At 42.7% G+C, this 10,497-nt stretch overlaps 1 pseudogene across 1 annotated transcript; it reads right to left on the minus strand.

Annotated features, from left to right (window-relative positions):
- Positions 1-8,976: 8,976 nt before the first annotated feature.
- Positions 8,977-9,903, minus strand: LOC310788608 (choline-phosphate cytidylyltransferase A pseudogene; annotated as a pseudogene). The gene has a single exon. The product of its transcript is annotated as a choline-phosphate cytidylyltransferase A pseudogene (transcript).
- Positions 9,904-10,497: the final 594 nt, after the last annotated feature.

Genomic DNA, 10,497 nt, shown 5'->3' on the forward strand with positions numbered 1-10,497 from the left:
TTCTGTATTTTACAGGAAGCCACTGGAGGGATGCAAGAACAGGGCTAATGTGGGACCTATTCGTTCTAGTTAATCCTGAGTTCAAATCCCACATGGGGTGGTGTTATATTTTTTGAAAATGTAGCATAAAATTGTTAATCTGGACATAATTATAGTTGCTGAATATACACTGTGTACATAGCAGAATAACTGAACATGCCCATTCATGGTAACGGTCATATTTCGACGTCAGCTTGACGTCCCCGCGTAGACGTCTAAATCATCCCCAAATCACCATGTGATCTGGCCTAGTCCTGAACGTCACTGGAACACGTCATCACAATTGCTTGCTGGGGTCAGTAACTCTCATCTCACACACAGCAAGCTCATTGAGACACGCTGCAGCTTCTCAGGAAGTGACAAACCACAGGTTCCTCAGTCACAAGCTGACAGCTCCGTGGATGCTGCCTCTAATATCAAGCTCATGTCAGGACTGTTTTCACCATGAACTAAATAGCAAACTAGCACACACAAATTCATATTAACCTCTCATTAACTGCTGCTAATGTGAGTTAACAACGGTTGCCTAATAGGAGATGATGATGTATTAGTTTAGCTATAGTTATCCTCCTGCGTGGGGAAACATTCTATAAACAATACATCAGGAATAAGGAACGTGTTCTTCTCTCCATCTTCCCACTGCATATCATCTTAAAGCCTTAAAATCTCATCAAATTATATGTATGAGTGATATGTAAGAGTGAAAGACTCATACTGTAGATCCACACAGAAAGCAGTCACCAGAAGTCTATGGTGACTGTACCCTCCCTGTGTGTTATATGGACAAACTTCACCTGTGTTTCTACTGGCAGCATGAAGAGATCTCAACTAATGTGAGAAACCCAGAAGCTCAAGACACAAAGTGAGAGCATCACATGAGCTGCTGGGCGAGGGTTAGAAACAGGAAATGAGGCGAGGGGAGGTCTTAACCAGTAAACGCCTCTAGATTTCCTGTTGTTACAGTGAATAGACCAACAACTGGATCAGCCGGTCTCTCTCTGACAGTCTGATGTTGGTTTGATCTTTGAGGAGAACCAGTCTGTCAACTCTTTATCATGAGTAAACACACTGGCTCACAGAGCACAGATGACTCCTGCAGAATTTGCTCGTATGGTCACCCACCTTAACTTATGATCCATCAGTTTCTATTGTGTTTTTCACTGGAGAATCTCTGAAATTATGTTTGTATGATATTCATCTTGGCACTCAACAGTCAGACAGAGCTAGGGCTATAGACACATTTTTTACCGTTTTTGCAACAGAACAACACATTCTTAATAAAATAAAGACAGAACAAAAATAACAACAGTACAATGAAACAAAATATAATTAACAGGCTTATTATCTTATTACAATGTTGTACAAATGTGTGGATTTACAAATAGTGAGTGATTTTTTTATGAATATTTAGCAACATAATTAAGTTCAGTGTTCTTAAGTTTCAGGTTCCAAGTGTGTAACCTATAGCTACCCGGGCTGGGTGCCAGGCTGCAGCTATGAACTACTCGGCACTTCCCCCACAGACATTTCCCATGTTGAGTATGACAAAATGGCTGCTGTGTGTGTATGCTCAAAATGGTCGTTGTGTAAATAATGCAAATTACTGCTTGGAAATACGAGGAAAAAAGGTTCCTGTACTGATGTGTTTGGCCTTAACTGTATAATAACTATTATTAGGTTATATAGGTTAACTAGCCTAGTATCCGTTTATTTCTTGGCTACATGGTTATTTCTCAGTCAAATTAACTGTGGTGACTGGGTTGTAAAACAGTGTACACTAAACCAGTGGTTCTAAAATTTGGGTACGAGGATCCCCAGGGGTCCTTGAGGGGGTTCCAAGGGGTCCCCAACAAAAAGGGGAATCATATAATTCCATCCATAAGTGACACAATGACAGAATGACAAAGTCATGGGTTTCACACTTTCTGTAATAAAATGTCTAAAAACAAAAAAATTATATCAGGTGGGGGTTCGTGTTTAATGTGTCAGTTTGGGGATGTGAAAAAGTGTGAGAACCACTGCTCTGACACAATGCTCTAACCTCCAAACTGTAAATGTTGTAACAGATCAATATATAATATTCAACAGAATTATTTGATCCTGTTTCTGACTGTTCAGTGCAGCGAACACTGAAGTTTACATTTCAAAGTGAAAAACTCTCCTTAGACCAGAGGTAACAGAGTTTTCTGCATAGCAGCTCGTTTTTCTGTTCAGGTTCTGTTAAAATATGTTATCACTATTTGGATTCAAATGCTGTAGATTTCTGCAGGCCTATTGTCGTGTGTGTGTGTGTGTGTGTGTGTGTGTGTGTGTGTGTGTGTGTGTGTGTGTGTGTGTGTGTGTGTGTGTGTGTGTGTGTGTGTGTGTGTGTGTGTGTGCGCGTGTGCGTGCGTGCGTGTGTGTGTGCGTGCATGTGTGTGTTTGTGTGTTGAACAGCAGTGATAGCTTCTAGTGAACTAAGTGGTTTTAACTCAATCAGTCGACATGGTGGCAACAACAGGCAAAATAAGGTCCAGGTTGAAAATAAAGTATCCCTTGACTATATTTTCCTTTGTGGCGAGGTTTTTGTATGGAGTCATGCCGCCCTCTAGTGGAGTGTACAGGCCACAGCATGATGCAGGTTGGCAGATTTTTTTTTTGTTCTATTGAATTGCATTCTGTTTCTATTCTGAAAATCAATACGCTTTATGATCATAGTTTTCTTTTTCTGCCTGTACAGATGCAGGGATAGCAGCATTCTAACTGTATCTAACACCATCTTTTTGACGCCACCAGACCATAGCCAACAACTGGTGTTACAGATATAGTCAGGCAACTAAAACAGCTTGGTTAAGGTTAGCGAAATGCTTTCGGTTAGGATTAAATAACAAAAATGTTAAATGTGCATGACTTACGGTTGAAATTTAGACTTCGAACACACTGGGGATCAAACCCCAGTCTCCGGCATCCAAGACAAATGGATACACGCCGATGTGCCACCCTGACCACAACGCCATTACCAGCCACCGTTTTATTTCATTGTCACTCTCTGTGCCGTGGATTTCAGAAGTGGGAGATTAAGAAAATGCCATAATCAATGATGGCACAATAAACTCATCAGCACTGCAGAGACACCATGTCAACCCCTATAGGAATATTATGGGGATATTAAAGGAATAATATAGTGTCATACTAGATAGTAGAAGGTCATAATAGACTCACTAGGCCTTTACCTCAGACATACATTATAAGTATATCATAGGAATATAGAATTGTCATCACGTGTGTGTGTGTGTGTGTGTGTGTGTGTGTGTGTGTGTGTGTGCATGCGTGTGCGTGTGCGTGCAAGTGCGTATGTGTGTGCGTGTGTGTGTGTATGTGTGTGTGCGTGTGCGTGTGTGTGTGTGCGTGCGTGCGTGCATGCGTGTGTGTGTGTGTGTGTGTGTGTGCACGCGTGCGTGCATGCATGCGTGTGTGTGCGTGCGTGCGTGTGTGTGTGTGTGTGTGTGTGTGTGTGTGTGTGCGCGCACGTGCGTGCGTGCGTGCATGCGTGTGTGTCCGTGTGTACGTTTGTGTGTGTGAGTGGGGCTGACAATACAGGAGAAACCCGGGAGAAACTGCAGAGAGTTGACAGGTCTAGACGAGAAGTTAGCCCATTGAGAGCATGTATAATAATGCATTCTGTTTATAGGCTGTTACTCTGCTATATGGACAGTTATGGAATAACTAGCTAGTCTCGCTTGCCAGACTCTCTCCAATCTTATCAGACGCGATAAAAAGGTTGAGATCCACTGGTCTACACCACAGATTTTATTGACCATACTGTATCTACACGGCCATTTTAGGACCTATAGGTGCAACTGCTTTAAATGCTGGCACACCAAACATTTATGGCATTACTTTGTATATTAAAATACATTTGACATCGATAGCAATGCTGTTGGCGTTTAAAAGCAGTGTATATGGTTTGCCAGCTGACCTGGAAAGCCTGAGCAGCAGGGTGAACGGCCACTGCACTAGTTTAATGAGAAAATCAGGGACTTTTCCATTGATTTCCACTTCATAACCTGTAAACCTGCACTAAAGACTTGAAAAGACCCTTCATCCAGTGTTTGTTCTTTTTAGGTTTTCACTAAAGCACTTCTATTCCTCGGCCTGGACTGGGGGGATGTATTAGTCCTTTGAAGTCGTTTTGTGGAATAAATGAATCTTAAATCATTTATATTCATTTATATTATAAATTATAAGTATATCATTCTTTCTCAACGTGTATCTGTTTGCAGAGTGGAAAAGTACTGTGTCCCTCATGCAACTTCTTCCTGTTCCTGTCTATCAGAAAGTCAAGAAAATGTGAAACACCCGTACCCCAATGTTACACCCCGCCCCTCCCCTATCCACTTCCTGTCTTTGTACTGAAAGGTCCCTTTTTAGAGAACAAAGAACCTGCCACTAGCTTATCTCTGTATCTTTCCCTCCTTGTGGAAAGAGACGACAAGACATTACATTACATTACATTATGTCAAGAGCATAGAAAAAACAAACATGTACCACACAAACATGCAGTACCACAACAGTGACAGTCAGACATCTCGATGGGCTAGAATAGCACTTTGTAAAAATAAGTCTTGGGCGCAACAAGCAACATGTAACATTAGTAACTAGTCTGAGAAGTACCAAGCAACATGTAACATTAGTAACTAGTCTGAGAAGTAACAAGCAACATGTAACAGTAGTAACTAGTCTGAGAAGTAACAAGCAACATGTAACATTAGTAACTAGTCTGAGAAGTAACAAGCAACATGTAACATTAGTAACTAGTCTGAGAAGTAACAAGCAACATGTAACATTAGTAACTAGTCTGAGAAGTAACAAGCAACATGTAACATTAGTAACTAGTCTGAGAAGTAACAAGCAACATGTAACATTAGTAACTAGCCTGAGAAGTAACAAGCAACATGTAACATTAGTAACTAGCCTGAGAAGTAACAAGCAACATGTAACATTAGTAACTAGCCTGAGAAGTAACAAGCAACATGTAACATTAGTAACTAGTCTGAGAAGTAACAAGCAACATGTAACAGTAGTAACTAGTCTGAGAAGTAACAAGCAACATGTAACATTAGTAACTAGTCTGAGAAGTAACAAGCAACATGTAACAGTAGTAACTAGTCTGAGAAGTAACAAGCAACATGTAACAGTAGTAACTAGTCTGAGAAGTAACAAGCAACATGTAACATTAGTAACTAGTCTGAGAAGTAACAAGCAACATGTAACATTAGTAACTAATCTGAGAAGTACCAAGCAACATGTAACATTAGTAACTAGCCTGAGAAGTAACAAGCAACATGTAACATTAGTAACTAATCTGAGAAGTAACAAGCAACATGTAACATTAGTAACTAGTCTGAGAAGTAACAAGCAACATGTAACATTAGTAACTAATCTGAGAAGTAACAAGCAACATGTAACATTAGTAACTAGTCTGAGAAGGGGGGGGGGAGTGATTTCCCCACTTCATGATACTTGTATGTTATAGTTCTATATTTATTGGGTTTAAAATAAACTTTTAATAGAAACTAAGCCATGCGTGGACTCCCTCTTTGTCCTGCCTAAAAGCCTTAAAGGGGTGTCAAACATACGGCCCCGGGGCCAAAACCGCCCCGCCAAAGGGTTCAATCCAGCCCAGATGATAACTTTACAAAGTGTAAAAATGGCACTGAGAAGGCTAAGAAGTACCAGGTTTCAGGAGCAAGTAAAAAATTAAAGTCAAGCTGAAATGAAAAATAACAGTCATCTACAGTTTGCTGACATCAAGTAGTAGCCTACTATCACATTTTAATTGTGTTTACTTGTAAATGAAATAATGCTGAAGTTTAAAGTCCAGTTTATAGTCCAATTGACGCGAGAATGGAGTTGGAGCCAGCTGATCCAGTAGGTCCAGATGACATTTTGGCGAATAATAATCATAATAATCATAATAATCATAATAATCATAATAAATAGCTGCATATGAGACGTCGTCGGACTGTGTAAACAATGATGGAAGGAAGGGGCGCGACATCCGTGCTACAGCAGAAACCCCAAAATATCGGCTGTCTGTCCCAGAGTCATATTAGTCGTCGAACTAGATTGGGGACCCCCTGGAACCCCCTCAAGGACCCCTGATGGTCCCCGGATTTCATTTGATATATATCAATCAACTTTATTATCAGACACAAGGTCCATAGAAAAACACACATAACCAATTAAAAGAACACTCAAAAACTCTATGAAAGGCACTTCTAAAAAATCCCACATCTGTGATTGGTATCTCACAGCACTGATACCAGGATTGGTCAGCAGCATGACAATGGAATTCTGAGAAACATTCAGGCGACAAATACATGTATACATCAAATGTCTCAAGAGTGCCTGAAAAGTGCTGACACCTGCATTACAAAACAGTTCACTTGCACTACTCCACCTGGGTTTTTTCAGCAATATCCTCATACAGTCATTGTAAGCGACCTGAGGTTTGAGGAGACTAGGTTTTTTATACTTAACCCACAATTGGGCATTGTAAATAGGGGTACGGTAGGTCCGAAAGAGATAAATCTTTACAACATCAGAACAAGAGTGGAATTTCCTTACCAACATGTTAGCCTGAGCATAACATACTGTATGCCGCTGTGTCTGTACATGTCATCATCATCAGACATTTAATCTGTAATATAGTGACCCAGATATTTTGTTTTATCACAGACAGATAGAACATTCTCTGACAAATAAACAAAACAAGAAAAATGAGATCCCTGTCCCCTTTACTTGTACAAATCATAACAACAATCTTTTTAGCATTGTATTCAACATCAAATTTGACACCTTATAAACTGAGAATGTAGAAGAATGAGTGTTGTGATCATAGTTTCTCTGTTATCTCTCTATACCTACAATACAGTCATGGAATTCTGGACAAAGTCATAATAACAATAATATTCTCTGTGGCTCTTGTTGAATTAATTAGCGTCCTTGATATGGAAAAGGTTGAGAATTACTGCTCTATAGGTCACTCTGTCTGCTGTATAGGTCACTCTGTATCCTGTGTAGGTCACTCAGTCTGCTCTATAGGTCACTCTGTCTGCGGGATAGGTCATTCTGCTCTATAGGTCACTCTGTCTGTTCTGTAGGTCACTCTGTCTGCTGTATACGTCACTCTGTCTGCTGTATAAGGCACTCTGTCTGCTCTATAGCTCACTCTGTTCTATAGGTTACTCTGTCTGCTCTACAGGTCACTCTGTCTGCTCTACAGGTTACTCTGTCTGCTCTATAGGTCACTCAGTCTGCTGTATAGGTCACTGTCTGCTCTATAGGTCACTCTGTCTGCTGTATAGGTCACTCTGTCTGCTGTATAAGTCACTCTGTCTGCTCTATAGGCCACTCTGCTCTATATGTCACTCTGTCTGCACTATAGGCCACTCTGTCTGCTCTATAGGCCACTCCGTCTGCTCTATAGGCCACTCTGCTCTATAGGTCACTCTGTCTGCTCTATAGGTCACTCTATCTGCTCTATAGGCCACTCCGTCTGCTCTATAGGCCACTCTGCTCTATAGGTCACTTAGTCTGCTCTATAGGTCACTCTGTCTGCTCTATAGGTCACTCTGTCTGCTCTATAGGTCACTCTGTCTAATCTATAGGTCACTGTCTCCTCTATAGGTCACTCTGTCGCCTCTATAGGTCACTCTGTCTGCTCTATAGGTCACTGTCTCCTCTATAGGTCACTCTGTCTTTCTATAGGTCACTCTGTCTGCTCTATAGTGTGTGTGTGTGTGTGTGTGTGTGTGTGTGTGTGTGTGTGTGTGTGTGTGTGTGTGTGTGTGTGTGTGTGTGTGTGTGCGAGCGTGCGTGCGTGCGTGCCCGTGTGTGTATGCGTGTGTTTAGAGGGGGTGGGGGGTGGGTGTCAAATTGAAATGCAGGGTGACAGAGGCAGAGTAGGGTGGGCTGCCCCTGCCATCCTACATTTTACAATTTTTAAAGAGATATGCAACCCCAAGAAATCAGTTTTCAGGCTTTCGAATCCGCCCACTCCACATTTGGATAGGATGAGCTTTTGTGGGGCGGGCACATTTCAGAACCAATGGCAGAGCTCTGTGCATTTCCTGCTCGCGCATGTGTAGTTTCAGTTAAAGCCACCTAGCGCTGTGAATGGATCTGCTGCTCCTGTTCCTCCCTTCTCCCCATCCACCACCCCCTCCCTTCTCCTGTAATTTGTATTCACATGTTAGCAACCTTGACCATTAGTGCTCCTTCCCACTATGGGAGCTGTGAAAACCATAGTTAACTGTTAATAAGTGCATAATAAAGGATTTATTAACCCTAATAAGGCACTGTTCTCGTTTTAGATCCGGTACCTACAAAAAGCATAATATTATGGAGGGTTTTGTTCGAAAGCCCATGCTCAGTTCCTGGATAAGCGATGAAAATTTCGGAAAGATCCGAGCGTCAGTTCCAGAGTTATTCAAGAAAAACCTCTTATTGGCTGTTTAGAAGGCTCTGGGAAGCTTAATTTTCCATTTTTGTCCCATCATGCAATTCTGACCCTCTTAGAGACACAAAACCCTGAGTGAAACACACATCTCTTAGAAACATTTCCCTGATCCTGAGCAACATTGGCTCCTCGTTTGATGTGCACATCTTGAAGAGATCTTCTGAACCTTTTCCCGATGCACACATGGTCGATTTTGTTGTCCGTTGACAGGTCTGGTACCCAAGTAGCCTTGTGTATCCTTATGTGATTGGAGAAACTGCCGCCGATGACCAGACTGCTTGTGGCACACAGGTTGGTTAATCTCACCGTTCTTGTTCATCTCACCTAAACGTTGCTGTCCCATGATCTACTCATGAACCCATTTGTTGCTGCCAATCTTGACGTTGAAGTCAACCAAGGAGATTATGTTTCGTCTTGGATTCACATGCGCTCTTCTAGTCTTCATCGTCTTCATCCTCATTGATGGAGTAGGTGGGAGAGGGCTCTTCACGGATGGGACTGTTGTGGCTTTGTATGGGGGGGACCCTCCGCTTCTTCAGCATGTGCTTAAGAGCGCCCTCAGAGGCAAACTGCAGGAAGTTGCCAATGATCTCCCTGGATTTCTCCTCCCATTTGTCCATGCGCTCCTGCAGATTGTATTTCTTCTCGTTAATGTAGCTGACATTGAGCTCCTTGGCGGTGTATCCTTTCTGCAGGTTGCGTCTCACGTACATGTCGTAGTCACGGACGATGCGCGTGATGATGTCAGAGGTGGAGATGCCCTCTGTCCGCTGGGTGGGAGCGAACATGCCAGCCTCCTTGATGTGCTTGTAAACATCATCGCTACCTGCTGAGGAGTATGGGATGTCATCATGCGCCACAAAGTCAATCAGGTGTCTGGTGAGAAACTCTGGTGTTAGCGTCCATGGAGCGTTCCGCACCACTTCATCGACGTAGCGGCAGTGACTGACTGCATTGTAGCGTTCATCCTCATTCATCACAGTTAAGCCCTTGTTCTTGTGGGTCAGGTCATTACTGCACACTCCGACAATGAGGTGTGTGTTTGGGAAGAGTTGCTTAGCCTGCATGAGGGCTCTGGCATGGCCCGAGTGGAAGATATCGAAGATGCCATCTGCGTACACCCGCACCGGCCTGTCGGGAGGTGTCCCCCTCCTGGCCTCCTCCATGCTGACTCTCTTGTAGGGTTTCTCATTTGGCTCCAGCTCATCTGTGAAGGGAGCAGGGTGCTTCAGTCCCACAGTATGACTACATCTGGGTACTTTTATGGGCCTCTCTCCCTCTTCTGTCTCTCCATTGGAGCCTTCTCTTCTCCTCTTCATGGACAACAGAGACTGGCTGGAGCTGTGGGCATCCTCCATCATCATTCCCTCCTTCTGTCCCTCTTTTTGTAAATGATTTCACTGATGTCATAAGATGATTTCAGTCAATAATGATTTCACTGATGACATCACTGATGATATCACAATGTCTATGACATCATCAATCAATCCATTAATCAATCAATCAATCAATCAATCTTTATTAGCAGACACAAGGTCCAATAAAAAACACACAGTAAAAAAACAACAACACAACAACATCAAACAATTAAACAATTAACATCAGCACATCAAAAAGACTACAATAAGAGCCTGTACCAATGAGCCCAAGTGCTGGAGTGATACCTGATTGCACTAATGGCCCATTTCCACCGCTGGTATCAGCGCGGCCCCGCCCAGCTCGTCTCGCTTTTTTGTCTCATTCCACCGATCAAAAACCTGGCCAGCCCGGGTTGAGTCGGGGTTGAGACGTTCTAGTTTTGGTCCCTGCTTTGTTGAGGTTCTAGCGCTGTGGACCCGGTACCATACGGTGACGTGAAAACACTGCAGACGACTGATTGGTCAGGCAGAATCGTGTCTACTGTATACTGTCAATGCTGGATACCAGTTTAGTGGGGATTACCTTCTCTTCTGTTA

This window comes from Poromitra crassiceps (assembly GCF_964638095.1).
Source record: "Poromitra crassiceps genome assembly, chromosome: 13".
Taxonomy (NCBI): domain Eukaryota; kingdom Metazoa; phylum Chordata; class Actinopteri; order Beryciformes; family Melamphaidae; genus Poromitra; species Poromitra crassiceps.